General features: G+C 37.3%; 1 protein-coding gene and 1 pseudogene across 22 annotated transcripts in view; both read right to left on the bottom strand.

The window, feature by feature from the left end:
• Positions 1-16726, bottom strand: part of SLC8A1 (solute carrier family 8 member A1) — a 414612-nt gene that overhangs the window by 256525 nt on the left and 141361 nt on the right. The gene's annotated exons all lie outside the window — the stretch shown is intronic.
• LOC134756798 (peptidyl-prolyl cis-trans isomerase NIMA-interacting 4-like) overlaps positions 1-16726 on the bottom strand; it is a 73938-nt pseudogene that overhangs the window by 44730 nt on the left and 12482 nt on the right.

Here is a 16726-nt window from a genome sequence, read left to right as displayed (position 1 = left end):
CTGAAAACTAAGAGATAACAAAAGAAACGTAATCCACAGATGCCCCCTTCTTTATGCTGCCTACATGCCTTTGTACTCTTTCTCCCAAAGTCATCTTCTGCATACCCTTTTAGAAACTTGTGTCCCATTTTCATTTTCCCAATCCACACACAATGGCGGCGAAGGGCTCTACCATCCTGCTACCTGCACACCCTTCAGTAGAGGTAAACCTCTTAAGGAGAGGGAGGCACCAGATTAGAATCTACTTCCTCACTGCCCGGTCTGTCTTCCTTGGAAGAGGAAAAGGGAAGTAGATATTGAATAAGCATACCATTTTACCTACAAGGCACACAATAAGTGGTTGATCAAATCAACACAATGCCAGGTTGAACATTATACACAAGTCATTTTATTCTTGTGCAGATGTTTTTATAGGAAAGAGCCCCAGAAATGGGGTTGCAAGTCAAATAATAAATCCACGTGTAATTAGGTTAAATATTTTCAGATCTCCCTCCATATGCGCTATACCACTTTGCACTCTCCCTAGAAATGTATGAGTGCCTTTGTTTTCTCCCAACTTTGCAATGAAGTATGATTTTAAGCTGCTGGATTGTTTTAATCTCATGAAAGAGAAATTGTTTCTTAGTGTGATTTGAATTTGCATTATTATAACTGAGGTGATCATATGTTTAAGGGCCATCTGTATCTCCCTTAAATTTCTGCATTTGGCAGAAGGCATTTTGTAATCCAAAGAGCTATTTCTTTACCTTCAAGTCACACTCTGTACACAGCCCACCCATCTGCTAACCTATGTAAGAGGTCAATGCCGCTTACACATGTTTTGGGACTAAATGGGGGTGGTTGTGGCATTTGTGTCAATGGAGCAAAGGACCTAGAAGGCATCATAATTCACACAGTCAGTCTTTAGTTAATGGCTTGGAAGAAGCTGAATGAAGTGTGTGAAGGTGACTCTACAGAGCACAGTAGTAAGGAGGGGTTGCTTCTTCTGTAAGTTTACATCTCATGCTATTTTGGGATATTGGCTGGATGACTTGTCTTCTCCTCTAACATATAATATTCAGAGTGTTTTAAGTTGTATAAATCTTAAGAAAAGAAAAAGGGAGAAAAGGAAGGGAAATGCTAGGAAAAAGTTCTCACATTTGACAATGTGATTTATGGAACTATTTCTAGGCACATCTTATTACATCAAAGTGGCAGTGTTTATTTTTTTTACAAATGTGTAATAATAAGGATCTTGATAATGCACCCCTCCCTTTCAGATTACCTCTAGAAATATCCCTGGAAAACTTTAAGATGAGGCAATTGTGGCATAAAGAACAGGCATAGAGAAATGCTTTTTGAAGAGTGACATAAAATTTCTATTAACTATTAATAAGTACTTAAAAAATTGTTCTGTTCTCAAATATGTATGGGAAATGCTGGATGAAATAAAGATAAGCAAGCTCTTGTATTGCAAGAACTAAAAAAGCCTTTACTATGGGGAGAAGTTAAAGTAATCAGTACCCCCCACTATAATTTGGCTGCAGAAACCCCTTCTCCCCCAAGAGCAATCAAGAGTCTGATACTATGATAATGCTGGAAAATGCCGATGCAGAGGGAAAAACATCTAACAAGGTGATTCCGATGATTTTTTGATTCTGACAACAACATGCATGATATTCTCAGTCACAAAGCCTCTCAGTGCTCAGGTCACTCATCTGTAAAGTGGGGTACTCTAAAAGGTCACTTTCCATTTTTACTTTGACCTATAAGGAGGGATGCCCTGCAGAAGACAGGTCTTCCTGTTAGCCCAGCCAGTGGCTTTCTTGGTCCATTTCAAGGGCACTGTTGGAGGGGTGGGAGAGACAGCACTTCTATCATGCCAAGCTAAATATCCTGAGAAAGATCAGGGGTTTTCTCTTATAAAATATAATAGAGACCTTGACATGAATCCTCATTCTGTCTACAGATGTTGAGCCCACACTCTTACTGATTACCACACACTGACCCATCTAGGGAGTGGTTTACCCTGAGGCCAGGTCACTAAGCCAGTCAAAATCCAGCTCGCTTTAATTTGTAGTCCATGCACGTAACAAACACTGGTCCACTGCTCCAGGTCATCATTCGAATGTCAGTATAAACTCACCAGTGGTCCCAAGAGTTCTGTTTCTTTGGCATTTGCTTTCTCTGGTATTATGTGCCATTTTACAACAACAGAAATCCTGATCTGTCAATGTCACTCAATTACTAACATTTCCTGGGGTGTTCTACAAACCCCATTAAGTGGGATTTGCTGGAAAGGTTGATGCTCTGCTTTGCCCGTTGGCCCCTTCAGGCATGAACATGGATTGAACCTACGACATGCCAAGCACCTACCGAGAGCTAGAGGTAGAGTCACTGATGGTTACACACATGCTGTTCTTTCTGAATGCTCTGCCACACTCTCCACAAAATGGAGCTAAGATGCCTCTTCCTCCACGAAGCCTTACTGAGCTTCACCTCCTCTCAGTCTGGATTATGTGTCCTACCCACCCCCAGTTAAACAGTTCCTTCCACAGATATCAAACATTACCCTTATATTCCTGCATGACTGCCTCCCTCCTTGAGGGTATCTCTGCTCCTTAAGTGTGAAGACTAATTCCTTAATCTTCATTTCCTCAGCATCAATTGTCATGACTGCCACATAGGAAGTACTCAGATTTATGATTGATTGACTGACTGAATCAAGGTATGAAAAACCAATTCCTGCTCTCAAAGACCACAGAGAACCTAGTTCAACTTTTCTACATGACTTTAAAACAATTTATAATGCATTTATGATGCTTCAAATAAAAATCGCATGAATACTTCCAAATATTTTTGAATTATAAATACATTTTCAAATTTGCCTTTCATTAGAAGATACCAAGAAAAGAAAACTGCCTTTCAAAGATATTGGATAATGTTAAAATGTTGGTTTCAAAATCACTTATGGTCCAAGATACCAAGAAAAAAAAAACTGCCTGTCAAATATATTGGATAATGTTAAGATGTTGGTTTCAAAATCACTTATGGCCCCATGCAGAGAAGGGTCCAGATGTAAGAAAGACTAAAACACAGCTAAGAGAGACAAGCACTTATTTCTACTTAAATCGGCCTGCTTTTTCAGGCTGTCAACTCTCCCAACTCTGCAGCTTCCACATGCCTTGTTAATGTGAGGAGAAACCAATGTGAGACAATAGCAGTCATATTTCCAGTTTAATTACAGAAATGCAAACCTTACATCTCCTTAAGCCTCAATTATAAAAAAAAAATGACAAGGCACATGCCATGTTTTCTCTGCTTCTTGTCACCAACCATCTTGCCCTATTATAAACAAGAACACTCCATGAGTATTCAGAGTATAATTATAATAAACTGCTCTCAGTCTGCCAGTTACATCTGCAGAACACAGCAAGAAGAACTTTTACGAATGTAGATATAGTAGGGTAGGAGGCACATGAAAGAGAGTTCCAGCTTCATCAGAGCAAATAACCTGCAGAGTGTATTTTGATAATAGTCACATACCATGGAAAAAACATTCAAAAATATATTTATTTTTCCTTAAAGAATGTAAACAGGTCAGCTGGCTCGCACCTCTAATCTCAGCACTTTGGGAGGCAGGAGGATCCCTTGAGCCCAGGAGTTTGAGTCCAGACTGGGCAACAGAGTGAGACCCTGTCTCTACAAAACATTTTTTTTTTTTAATTAGCCAAATGTGGTGGTGGGTGCCTGTAGTCCTGACTACTTAGGAGGCAGAGGTGGGAGGATTGCTTGAGCCCAGGAGGTCAAGGCTGCAGTGTGCTATGATCATGCCACTGCATGCCGGCCTGGGCAACAGAGCCAGACCCCGTCTTTAAAAAAAAAAAAAAAAAAACACAAGATGTAAACAGTAATATTTCTGTGCTCAGTGTAGAAGTAATCTTCTCACAGAACTACCTAATGTAGATGACAGGTTGATGGGTGCAGTAAACCACTATGGCATGTGTAACAAACCTGCACGTTCTGCACATGTATCCAAGAACTTAAAGTATAATTTTAAAAAAGGAACCTCCTCTCATTAATAACCAGCATATAGAATGCTGAGCTACATCACTGGATGCTAATCAAATGGATTAAAAGCCCTAGCTTATACGACATTCCTTTAGTGCACATCACCCTCTTTAAGGAGAGTACAGTTGATGGCTTCTCTCTCCCCCTTTTCATCTTTCCTGTTTCCTAACTTTAGGGAGACGTAAGCTGCTAGGAAGACAGATCATTGTTTTTGAGTTGCATGGTTCCTCTGTGCTGCCAGATATTTTATCCTGGTGTGTTTGTATAAAAAGGGATAAAGGGAAATCCATCACAAAATTATTGTTGTTCAGTGAATGCCAAACAATACATGCAACTGAAGCAAAAAAAAAAAAAAAAAAAAAAAAAGGTGGCGGTGCTGGTGGTGACCTAGCCCTCATTCCTGTTATGAATGGGAAACTGAAGAAAGGCTAAGAAAAGCATTTATCCATCCACTCATCCACCCATTCATTCATTATTCATTCAAGAAAAAAATTCAGTAGCTATTTAAGGTTTTTAGATAATTTCTCAAATGCATATAATTTTTAAAATTAAAATCTGGGCAGATTAAGACAAAAAAAAAAGACGCACCACATTGTGCCCTATATTTAAATATGTTCTAAAAAATGTCGTTGTAGAAACATCTGCAGCCCACATAGACATTTTCATAGACATCTTGACAGCAAAAGAACAGTACTATCGTTTCAGGTACTTAGGAACATAAAAGGCAGTGAATATATCAGAAATCTCTCAGATTTTGTTTTTTAGTTCATTGAAGCATCAAGGAAAGAACAAGGGATTTGGAGTAAGAACATCTTAATTTTAAAATCTAATCCAGTCTAATCCTATTTATTCTCTTTATTTTGTGGAGCTGAACTGAGGATCAATTAAATTAATGCATGCATAACCATTTGGTTCTTGCATGTAGTCATTCACCCATTCAATTGATTGATTCATTAATTCACTCATTCAACAACCTGTACAATGGCCTAGGTACAGTCCGAGGTGCTGCTAGGATTCTAAGTTTGAGAAGAAACAGGCAAGACTCCTACTCTCATAAGGTTTTTTGTCTATTAAACAGCCAGCGGCTGATAAACAACAACACTAATGAATTTACAATGACACATTGAAGTGTGCACTCTGAAGGAGGGATATGCTTCTACAAGACTGAAGGCAAAGAACCACACAAAAACAGGGATGTAGGAAGGACTTTACTGAGCAGGAGACGCTTTGTACCTGAGAGGAAAACGAGAGCTTACTGGGAGAAGGTGTGGGGGTGGATGGGGGTGGAACGGCTTGTGCAAAAACCTCAGAACAGGAGACAGCATGGTGATTGGAGGAACGGAAAGAAGGTCAACATACAAAGCTTGGCAGAAAAGAAGTGAAAGTGAAGCTGAAGGTGGGGAAGGGGTGTCTAGCACATACGCAGCGATTGAGCACTTGAAATGGGGCTAGTTCAAAATATATGGGCTGTAAATGTAAAATACACACTTTATTTTGAAGACTGTGAAAAAATGAAACTCTCTCAATTTCATACATTGATTACATACTGAAATGACATTTTGGACATTTTGGGTTTGATAAAATACATTATTAAAATTAATTTCACCTATTTATTTTTACTTTTTTAAGACGACTCCTAGAAAATGTAAAGGTACATACATGACTCATGTTTTTCTTGGACAGTGCTGGTAGTAAGTACATGCAGAGCCTTTTAAGTCTGAAAAAGGATTTTTGTCCTGAGCACAATGAGAAGCATTGGGAGGCTTTACGAAGAGAGACGATGGGATCTTTGCAGCTTCTGGGTAGAAAAGAGATCAAAAGACACCTGGAGGCAATGGAGAAAAATGATCTGTGTACTGCATTATAACAGTTTGGTTTAGGGTCAAGAAGTAGAGATAAGAGGAGTGGAAGGATTTGAGAGATATTTAGGAAGAAACACATCAACAGGCTCTAGTAATGAATTGAGTATGTTACTAAGAAACCCCAAAGGGCAGAAATCATGTTGGGAAAACAAAGAGTATATGGAAATATACAATGTAAGTCCTATAACAGAGGCATGGATTCAGTGCAGTAGGGGTACAAAGTAAGAAGCAAGTGTGTGCTTTACATAGGATAAAATATTGCTGCTGCAGCTTTCCAGGTAGGCTTCATTAAAAATCAACATCTCATCAAAAATCTGCATTCTGGTTTTAAATATCTTTTACCCAGAGTTTAACTTAAAAAAAAAAAACAGATACATAATGAGTAACGACTGTGCAAGAGTCTGTGGTAGGGCTGCTCTTGAAATGGAAAAGAAAGAGAATGTTTCTTTAGTGTCCACTAGCATGTGCCAGAAGTTTTATGTGTTTATTTAATCATCCCAAAAACCTTACAAGGTCATGTTACTATCCCCATTTTAGAGGTAAGTAAAATGAGGCTCAAAATTGATTGAAGTTCCATGAAGACAGAAACCATTTTTATTTTGCCCCTCTACTCTCTTCGTAATGCCCAGCACACTGTCCAGCATATGCTAGGCACTCCGTAAATAAAGGTTAAAACAGCTCCCAAGAGGTAGAGCCAAGTGCCAACCTTGCTTATCTAAATTTGGGATCATCATGCTACCATTTGTTTTTTAATATATTGGATAGCAAGTACATTTAAGTTAAAGCTTTTTAAAAATAGAATTAGGCATAGTTTATATATTTATATGTGGTTAGGCTAACAGGTATTTATATAAGAGCCCTTTATCTGTGACAGGTGGTTATCCTCTACCTTATAGAATAACAAGAACAGTTAACACTTCCTGAGAACGTACTGTGTGCCAGCCTGTTCTAAGCATTTTGCTTGTATTATTTATGCCTCATTCTCAGCAACCCTACAGGATAGATACTATGATTTCTCTCATTTTAGACACTGGGAAACTGAGGTACACAGAGCTGAGGCATACAGAGGTTGAGTCACTTGCCCAAGGTCACAGAGCTGTAAAGGCAACAAACCCAAGGAACCTAATTTTAGAATCTGCATCACACTCTCAACCACTATGAGACAGAGCCCACTACTCCATGAGACTCTAGTTCTTACAAAGATCTCCCTAGCATTAGGGCAAGGTCTGCCCTCTTGCCATTGGTCCAGCACCCTCTCCTGGGGCCACACAGTGTTGTGGTTTATCAGGGCACCTCCTTGTAAATCTAGGAAATCATTCAAGGATAAATTGTGAGTCAGACATTTGGAGAGTCAGAGTAAAATGAGCACAAAAAGAGCCTGTAGATCTCGTGTGGATCTCATTCCATGAAAAGAGCAAATTTACCCTGAGTCTTTAAATGTCCACTAGCAGGAAGCTATCATTTGTCTATGGTGACATCAGATAGAGTAGAGAAAAGAGGTGAAGCAATGGACTTAGTAAGTTGAAGATTTCCCAACAGCAGAAACCGTGGCAGTCGGGTGTTAACAGTGAATTCAAGAGACTCTTGTTCATGAATGGAGTTTAATGGCTAAGATACTCTCTAAGCACACTAGGCAATCAGTGCTTGCTAGGAGTTCACATAATGAACAGGATGGTTACAACCAGACATCTAGGCATTTGATGTGTGCCGGTTACTTCGAGTGTCAAATTACTTACAAGTTTTCAATTGTGATATGTAAGAGGGCTTATTGCTATGATTTGGAAGATCAGTTGGGCACATGTGGGTCTATATATGAACACTTCACTTCTTCCAATACTTTAAAATTGTTATGCACATTAGTAGAGTTCCTGAAGGAACCTTTTTTTTTTGGAATAGTCTTAATATTATTGTAAACACTTGAGAACATGTTCAGTATTTGGCCATTTCATACAAAGGGACCTCATCTGGTGCCCCATCAAGACAATCTGAAGTGCAATCAAGACCTCATTATGAGGTGATCTAATCTGTAGGGTACCTCACTGCCTATAAACTAAGAGCAGCACGATGCTTCTCTACTGAATGATGTCATCTGCAGTCACTGGGAACACACAGACGTAGACCAAATGCCCTATGTGGTAAGTGGCCACACGTATCGGGTAGGAAGGGGATTGCCTCTGCCCAAATTCTAATATAAATGAGAAATAAATTCATTTACAACAGAATATTATGCACTGAAATGCATAATTTTTCAATAATAATTATGCTAAATAGTCAGATGTTTATATCTTTTCTTTCCTTTTTTTTTTTTTTTTTTTTTTGGAGACAGAGTCTTGCTCTGTTTCCCAGGCTGGAGTGCAGTGGCACAATCTGTCTGCAACCTCTGCCTCCGGGTTCAAGTGATTCTCCTGACTCAATCTCCTGAGTAGCTGGGATTACAGGCATGCACCACCATGCCCTGCTAATCTTTGTATTTTTAGTAGAGATGGGGTTTCACCATGTTGGCCAGGCTGGTCTCGAACTCCTGGACTCAAGTAATCCACTTGCCTCAGCCTCCCATAGTGCTGGGATTACAGTAATGAGCCACTGCGCCTGGCCTACATCTTCTTATAAAGACTAAGTTTGGAAGTAAGAGAAAAAATTGAAAGCCATTCTGTCTAATAGGTACTGGAAAATGGAAAAAGAAAAAAAGAAAAAAAACTTAGATAGATAGATTCCAGGGAAACAAAACCAGTGTTAGCATAAATAATGACAGCCCAGATTTATTTGTACTTAAAAAGGTATACAGGTAAATAATCTCAATTTAAAGTAGGAATAACACTTGCAAGACAAATTACCAACTATCAAAATGAAGAAAGGAAGAAAGAATGTATCATTGTGCTACTATTTTTTAATATATAGGGTAGCAAATTCAAAATATTTTAAAATGCTACACAACTTACCATTTAATCATTAATAATGCACTATGTTAATAAAAATGATATATCTTCATGTGACAATTACAGTTGCAAATTAATACAGAGGTGTTGTCTTGGTGACTCAAATATCACAAAATGTTGTTGCCTTGGGTGGGTATAATATTCCAAAATTGGGAATAAATTTTGGTAAGTTTATAAACCAAATAAGGTATAATCTTTCCTCAATTTACATCATAGTTGCATCCCTCAAACATTTAGTACAAATTAAAACATTGTAAAAACTACATCTTTTTGTACAAGTTAAATTCTGTGTTCTCATAATTATAAACTGAACTTGTACTTCTGGGGATTTCTTGGGAATGCTCAGAGTGACCTAGAACTCAAAGAAATTTTTTGTTATTTGAGACTACCCCATGCAATACAGTTTATCTAGCCCCTTAGTCCTGACTAAATGTCCCTTCTGTTCCTCCTCAGTCCCTAGTATGACCATAACATGTCCCCATAAATATCCATAATCATTTCCCCACCACCCCTAGAAGGTACTGCTTTCATTCAGGACTACAGCTTACAACTCTTTTGTATCAAATTTGTACATCTGATCTAGAGGAATGAAAAAGGTTTTACTACTGAAGGTTGGTATTAGATGAGTCTTATAATCATTTTTCACCATATAAGTTAAGCTCAGAGATAAGATTCATTCAACATGCTTTATTTTTTTAATTTAAAGTTAAAGCTCATTGACAAAAGACTAAGAAACAACTGATAACACAAAGTGCTTCCTTTCCCTTTTTCTGAAGTGGTTTCTAAAAGAATCACTGCAGGGATGATGATGATGATGATGATGATAGCACTAACATTTACTTAAACAGTTATTTTGTGTCACTACTAAACTATGTGCTGTAAATGCAAGTAAGCTACAAAACAGACCTCCGAACTCACTTGTGGAGCACTTGTGAAGATTAGAGATGATCAATGAGAAATAAACTGGCACATGGTAAATGATTAAAAACAAAAGCTATCATTATTATTAAATCCCAAAAACAAAAGCTATCATTATTATTAAATCCCAAGCTACCCTGAAGCAGTAACTCAAAAAACCATGCCTTATCATTATATCAGTTGTTCAGTAGTTATTTATTTATACCACAGACAATATGTTTCTTAAAATATGCATGCAAATAAGCCCATCAGAGCAAAAGACTTCCTTCAAATTTGCCCCTTTGTGGCAGGTAATAATGACATCGCCTTGCTTAGATGATTAATAACCAGTTGTTATGAGGACTGTGCCTACTGACGCAAATACAGCATTGTATTTGGGCCCTGAGTTATAACATTCATTTCTTTAAGGCTGATTGACTCTGAACAGTCACATTATTTGCTTGTTGACTTATGCAAGACGTTTTTCCACGGGAGGTTTATTTATTTATTTATTTAGTGGCATTTACATGTGTGCCTGTGACTTCGGGGAGAAAAAAATGAAAGCACAATGTAAGTAGTCTAAAAAAAGGGCTAATCAGAATAACCCTGGATGTTTTTTCACCATGTTACCTCTGTACTCATATCACTATAGCCAATTTTTAATTAAAAAGCTTTTATTTTCTTTCAATAGGATAGTAAAAATGTGCAACTGCCTGATAAGTATTTGCTCTTAGTATAGCACACTTTTCAGATATTTTTAAAGAAGTATCAGATAATCAAAACAAAACATATAAAAACATATCAGCTGATATTATTTTCTCAATGCTCAGTATATGAATTAACTGATGGGAATGTAGAGAAACAAAACAATTTAGAAGAAAAATAGCTCTTAAGCCATCAAGTTTCCAACATTTCAAACTCACTGGAATTGTGCAATCACTACGAGTTTGTGTGTGTGTTTGTGTGTGTGTATGTTTAGGGTAATACACTTTATTGATTCATTAAAAATGTAAATACAGTAAGCTGGATAGTATGGCAAGTAAAAAAAAAAACAATTAGAAGATTTCTATGAAAACTTTACAATCTAGTAAAATTGAATCCTTTTTTTTTGTTCTCTCCCCAGGCGATTATTTTGCTCTGTTCACATGTCTTCACAAAATACTTTCAATTTTATTTTTCCACCCTCAGATAAACAGATTCCTTTTGTTCGGCAGATGAGAAATGTACCAGCTGTTAGTACTACTATATCCATTCATTTACTAATATTTAATGAGAAAAAATTTAACTCCATTTTCAGCCTTTCTTTCCCACTGCTCATTAAACAGACGCCTGCCCTCCTGGAAAGCCCTTACTTGCCAGCCCAGTTCTTGAATTATTTTTAAACAGAAAGTTAGGAGAAAAGAATACAGTGATGAGGATAAGAAAGTGAAAGTGCTGCAATTTTTTTTTCTTTTAATTTTTTTTTTTGAGAAATGACAGGGAACAGCTTTGGAGTGTGTGCAGATAACAGATGGAAGACAAAAAGAGGGATTTTAAGATTTGTTGCTGGGGCACATGTCTCTCTAATCAAGAAATCAAGTAAAGAACTGAGTTATTTTATGGTATTATTGTATTGCATGGCATGTATTCTTTCAACCCTGATGCCTCTCTGGGACTGGCCCACACTGGCCATGTTCTCCATGAGTTATTTATGGTACTTTACCATTTTTAGAGTGTATATAAATGCTTTACCTTATTTGAACCTCTGAAAACCACAGGGTAGGCAGGGAAGATATTATACCCACATTTTACATATGACTAAACCAAAAAAAAAATGAAAGTGGGACAAGAATTCAGACTTTCTACCATAGAATTTGGTGGTCCTTCTATCAGCTATACATTGACATATCATATTTTTATACTTAATTTATTGTGCATTTGCTTCAGGGCTATATCTTTACACATCCAAACATCTAAATAACCTGTGGAAAATAAAATCAGTGATTTATGTGTTTACAATTATCCGAATATTTGGTATTCACGTATAACAGAGAAATAATTAACTGCCCATTTCACTTTTCACCTAACAATCTATACCTTCTGTACTCTTAGAAGTAACAGCACCGCTCAAGAATCACTATGTTTGGAGGCAAGGTGAGGGGCTCTGAATCCCATTTGGAAGTTTTCTTCAGAAATATTTTCTTATGCAGAAGGCATGGGTCAGGTTTTCTGTTTGGTTGATGACCTGTCTATACCTACATTTACACACACAAACATGTCATTCATCTGCATTTAACTTGTCAGTCTAAAACTTGCTTATTTGGCCAGGTATAGTGGCGAGCACCTATAATCTAAGCACTTTGGGAAACTGAAGTGGGAGGATTGCTTGAGGCCGGGACCAAACTGGGCAATACGGTAAGATCTCATCTCTACAAAAAATTAAATATATATATGCATGATGGTGCATGCCTGTAGTCCCAGCCACGAGGGAGGCTGCAGCAGGACTGATTAAGCCCAGGAGTTCAAAGCTTCAATGAGCTATAATTGCACCACTGCACTCTAACCTGTGTGACAAAGCAAGACCCTGTCTGAAAAAAAAAATCATTTTTAAGATTAAGAATAAAAAAATTTGGATCCAGAGAACTAGGGCTTCATTCTTCTTCTGTACATTATGAGCTACCTGAAAACTGGTGATGAATATGCTTCCTTTATCTCTACATTCTCTATTTGTAAAATGGGGATAATAAGAGCACCCACCTCATAAGGGCACTGTCAAATGGGCTAATACACATGAGTACTTAGAGCAACATATAGTATGCACTCAACAATGTTAACTTTTTAACATTATTAAGTTTTATTATGTTACAGTTGCTAGTGCTTGCTAAAATAGTGCTGACACATGGTAGTCACAAAATAAGTGTTAATGTGGTATATGTTAAACGAATCTCAGTTTTGCCAATGTGTGATCTTGGAAGAAGTTACTTCACCAGAAAAATAAGAATATAAAACCCACAATAATGATAGCTGCCTGACAAGGCTATCGTGAGGAACAAATGGAATAATATGTCAGAAATGCTTTATAAATTATAAGGTGTGAAATAAATGCTAATTACCATGTTTGTTCTCTAACTTTATCCTCACAAATAGGCTGTTGTGTAGATGCAATTATCCTCATTTTATAGAGGAGGCAACAGGCTTAAAGAGGATTATATAACTCGCTCAAGGTCATTTAGATGGTTTGGAGGAAAACACAGACCAAAAATTTGGTCTTTTTTTGTCCCTTTAACTCCAGTACCTTCTTTACTATCTCTGTTCCATACAGAGATATGATCTCCCTACAATGTTATTTCTGAGTATTCTTATGCTTTTTTTTTTCACAAATGCCATTTGAAAATGTTGATGAAAATATACTTTACATTTTATGGATATTTTGCCATCGCCAAGAAATTTAAAAAAGAGAATGTGGCAGCAATCCCATGCAGCAACTAACAAGTTGAATCAATCCAACATCCTCTGAACAGGATTTCATCTTTAGTTTTAGGTTCGGTATATTAAAAGCAAGCATCTTAAAATTCCACCTGAGATTAACCTTCAGCATCTGATTTTTAAAGTTTTGAGGGTGTGGTTGTCAAAAAAATGAATTACTGAGGTTCTGGGTGATTTCATAGGGATTTTTCATAAAAACCAAAGAGTCATAAGATCTTCCTAGAGAGGCCAGCCCCCAACCTGCCAGTGTGCTGATCCCCAAAGACAAGCTGTCACTTTGCAAAGGATTCATACTAACTCTTGCTTAATCAGACAGATGGCATCCTTGTTCTGCCTCCTAGTCTCTGCTTCCATTTGTCTCCTAGACATCAAATACTGAGTCTATAGTTCAGAATCTTTTTCTGCCTGTGTTCCCTGGTCAACCTGGAATTCCCTGACACTGACTGACTGACACCTTTACATCCATTGTGCTATAATATTCTAACACTTCGCTGATCTTTGCTGCACCCTCTGCATCCATGGTATCGCTACACACATCCCTTTTTTCCCTGACTAAGTCACCTATATTTGTTCCTCCTCTGCTCTTTTATAATAAGTATTGGTAAGCTGTTTCTTCCAATAGAAACACAATGTACCAAACTATACAGTAAGTATTTTCCTTGCCCTATTGAAAACCGACAACCCACTCTCAAGTGAGACAAACGTACATGTGTCATCAGTGTGTGCTGCTCCGCCATAATTGTTCGCCATCTCATCTAGATGCCTCCAGACTGTCAATGAAATTTGAACATGTGGGTCCAAAATGGAATCTAATACTCAAGCTGTGGCCTATCCAGTACAACATGTAGTGAGACAATAACATCTCAGGATCTGAATACACCCCTTCTGTTAAAATGCAGTCTAGGATTACACTAGCTTTGTTCACAGCCACATAACACCACTGACTCACATGAAGACTGAAGACAACACAACCCCCCACATCTTGTTCACAAAAACTGGTAGCATGCCAGGTCTTCCATATCTTTACAGGACACTTGGTATTTTTCAAAAACTTAAATTCAGTCCTTCATATTTCTCCCCACTGAATCTTAAACCTTTGGTTTAGGTCAAGTGTTTCAGCCTGTTAAGAACATGTTGAATTTTTAGTCTATCATGCACATTTACATATTCCTCCCAACTTTTTGTGATCTGCAGCTCTGATTAAGCAGTTATCTTGTTGCTTCTTTTAATCATTGATAAAAACGTTGAAGACACTAACGATAAATCCCTAACACTTTTTCTAAGGACCACTCATGGTTTGATGGTGAACCAGTTATCAAAACATTTGTGGATGTCTAACTACAGAAAATTCATTTCAACATCTAGGCCATAGGCTCCCTTTTTATTTACAATAATATCATAAAAGATTTTCTCAACGCTTTTGCAAAAATTAAATTTTTAAACAAAGTTATTTCTTTAGTAACCCTACCAAAAATAAAAATAAATTCATTTCAACATGGAGTTTTAATGAACCTATTTTAGTTTCTTCTGAACCCCTAAGTCTTTCAGTTATCTGTTTAATGTTTTGTATGTAAATTTTATTGGGAGGAACTGGGATTTACCACTTCTTATTTACAAGAATTGGGATTTACTAATTTTATTTAAAAAAACAGAATTATCTTCCTCTTATTAAAATTGATAAATATTTTCAATTACTGTGTTTTTTAAAAACTTTTAAGTTCAGTGGTACAAGTGTAGGTTTGTTACACAGGTAAACTTGTGTCATGGGGGTTTGTTGTACAGATTATTTCAAAACCCAGGTTAAGCCTAGTACCTGTTAGTCATTTTTTTCTGATCCTCTCTTTCCTCCCACCCAATATGTGTTGTTCCCCTCTGTGTGCCTGACTTCAAACCATACTACAGGGTGACAGTAACCAAAACAACATGGTACTGGTACAAAAATAGACATAAAGACCAATAAAACAGAATAGAGAACCCAGAAATAAGACCACACACCCACAACCATCTGCCCTTTGACAAACCTGACAAAAAGAGCAGTGAGAAAATAATTCCTTACTCAATCAATTGTGCTGGGATAACTGGCTAGCTGTATGCAGGAGATTGAAACTGGACCCCTTTCTTTCACCATACAAAGAAACTAACTCAAGATGGATTAAAGACTTAAATGTAAAACCCCAAACTATTAAAAACTTTAGGAGACAACCTAGGCAATAACATTAAGGACACAGGCTGGGGCAAAGATATAATGACAAAGATGCCAAAAGAATTGCAACAAAAGCAAAAATTGACAAATGGGATCTAATTAAACTAAAGAGCTTCTGCAAGGCAAAAGAAACTGTCAACAGCGTAAAGAGACAACCTACAGAATAGGAGAAAATTTTTGCAAACTATTATTGCATTTCTTACCACTTTCACCTCGTCATCATCTGAGCTGGTTGTTTCTAGTGTGTCTGCAACCTCAGTGTTAAGGGATATGAAAACCATTAGCGGGATACATAAAGCATTAAGTTGGAAACAAGTATCAGCACAGAATCTCTCTTGTTAACATGCATGAACTTCAAGAATTCCACTCTAAGAGAAAATGAATAGATTTAGCATTGCTAATGTTAAGAGTTCTGTCTGTTTTTCATCCACCTGTTGTCTGTGGATGTTTTACTGTACTCCAGTCAAATCTTAGTTGTTTAAATAATGCTTATTGGGTTGTGGATTAGCCAGCTCTAATGTCCTGTCCATCTATGTCTATCAGCCATTTCAATACTTGTTAGTACCAATACCATGGAGTATGCAGGGAGCAACATTCTGGCAAGTAAACTGGATTTTCTTTAGCAGATCTTGTAAATGTCTTTCCAGTTAAATTGTTGAACCATTGGCCAAAGCCAACTGAGGAATCATCTGTGGTTGGGCCTGACAGCCAATTCTGAGAGCAGAACACCATGAAAAAGAATTTCCTATGACCACTGCTGGTGTAGAAAAGAAAAAAAACCAAAAAAAAAAATAAAAAAACTGCTTAAATACACTGAAGACATAATTCAAAATTTATTCTTTGTTTTTAATATCTTTGTAATATTTCTGTAAAGATGAAGATCTATAAAATAAAGACCACAGAAGATGGAGAGAAGTTGAGATAACTGTAAAATCTTATATATTGCTGTTAGTCTTAGCAAACACAATACAGGGAGACATGGCATTTTAATAGCTTCACATGTGTAAATTCTAGATAATCTAGGCAACAGATTCAACACAGAATACCAGTTAAAATTAAGGAAAAAGGTCTCATTTCTGTACGCTTGTTGGTGAGTCATTCGTTGCGTGGGCAGGAGTGATCACCCTTACAGAATTTCTTCTAGAACCATAACCTCAGTTGGTGAGTTCTGAGAGCTCAGACATTTTTCTAGAAACTAAACAGGGTACAGGACACCAGATCCCTAGGGAATCAATTTACATTTCCAACTTTTCTTCCAGCACCCACACCACCTTCTCCCCAACTTCTTATATAGCAAAGGCTCTCTGGTGCCT

This window comes from Gorilla gorilla, chromosome 12 (assembly GCF_029281585.2).
Source record: "Gorilla gorilla gorilla isolate KB3781 chromosome 12, NHGRI_mGorGor1-v2.1_pri, whole genome shotgun sequence".
Lineage (NCBI taxonomy): Eukaryota > Metazoa > Chordata > Mammalia > Primates > Hominidae > Gorilla > Gorilla gorilla.
This window is presented reverse-complemented; position numbering and strand designations above follow the sequence as displayed.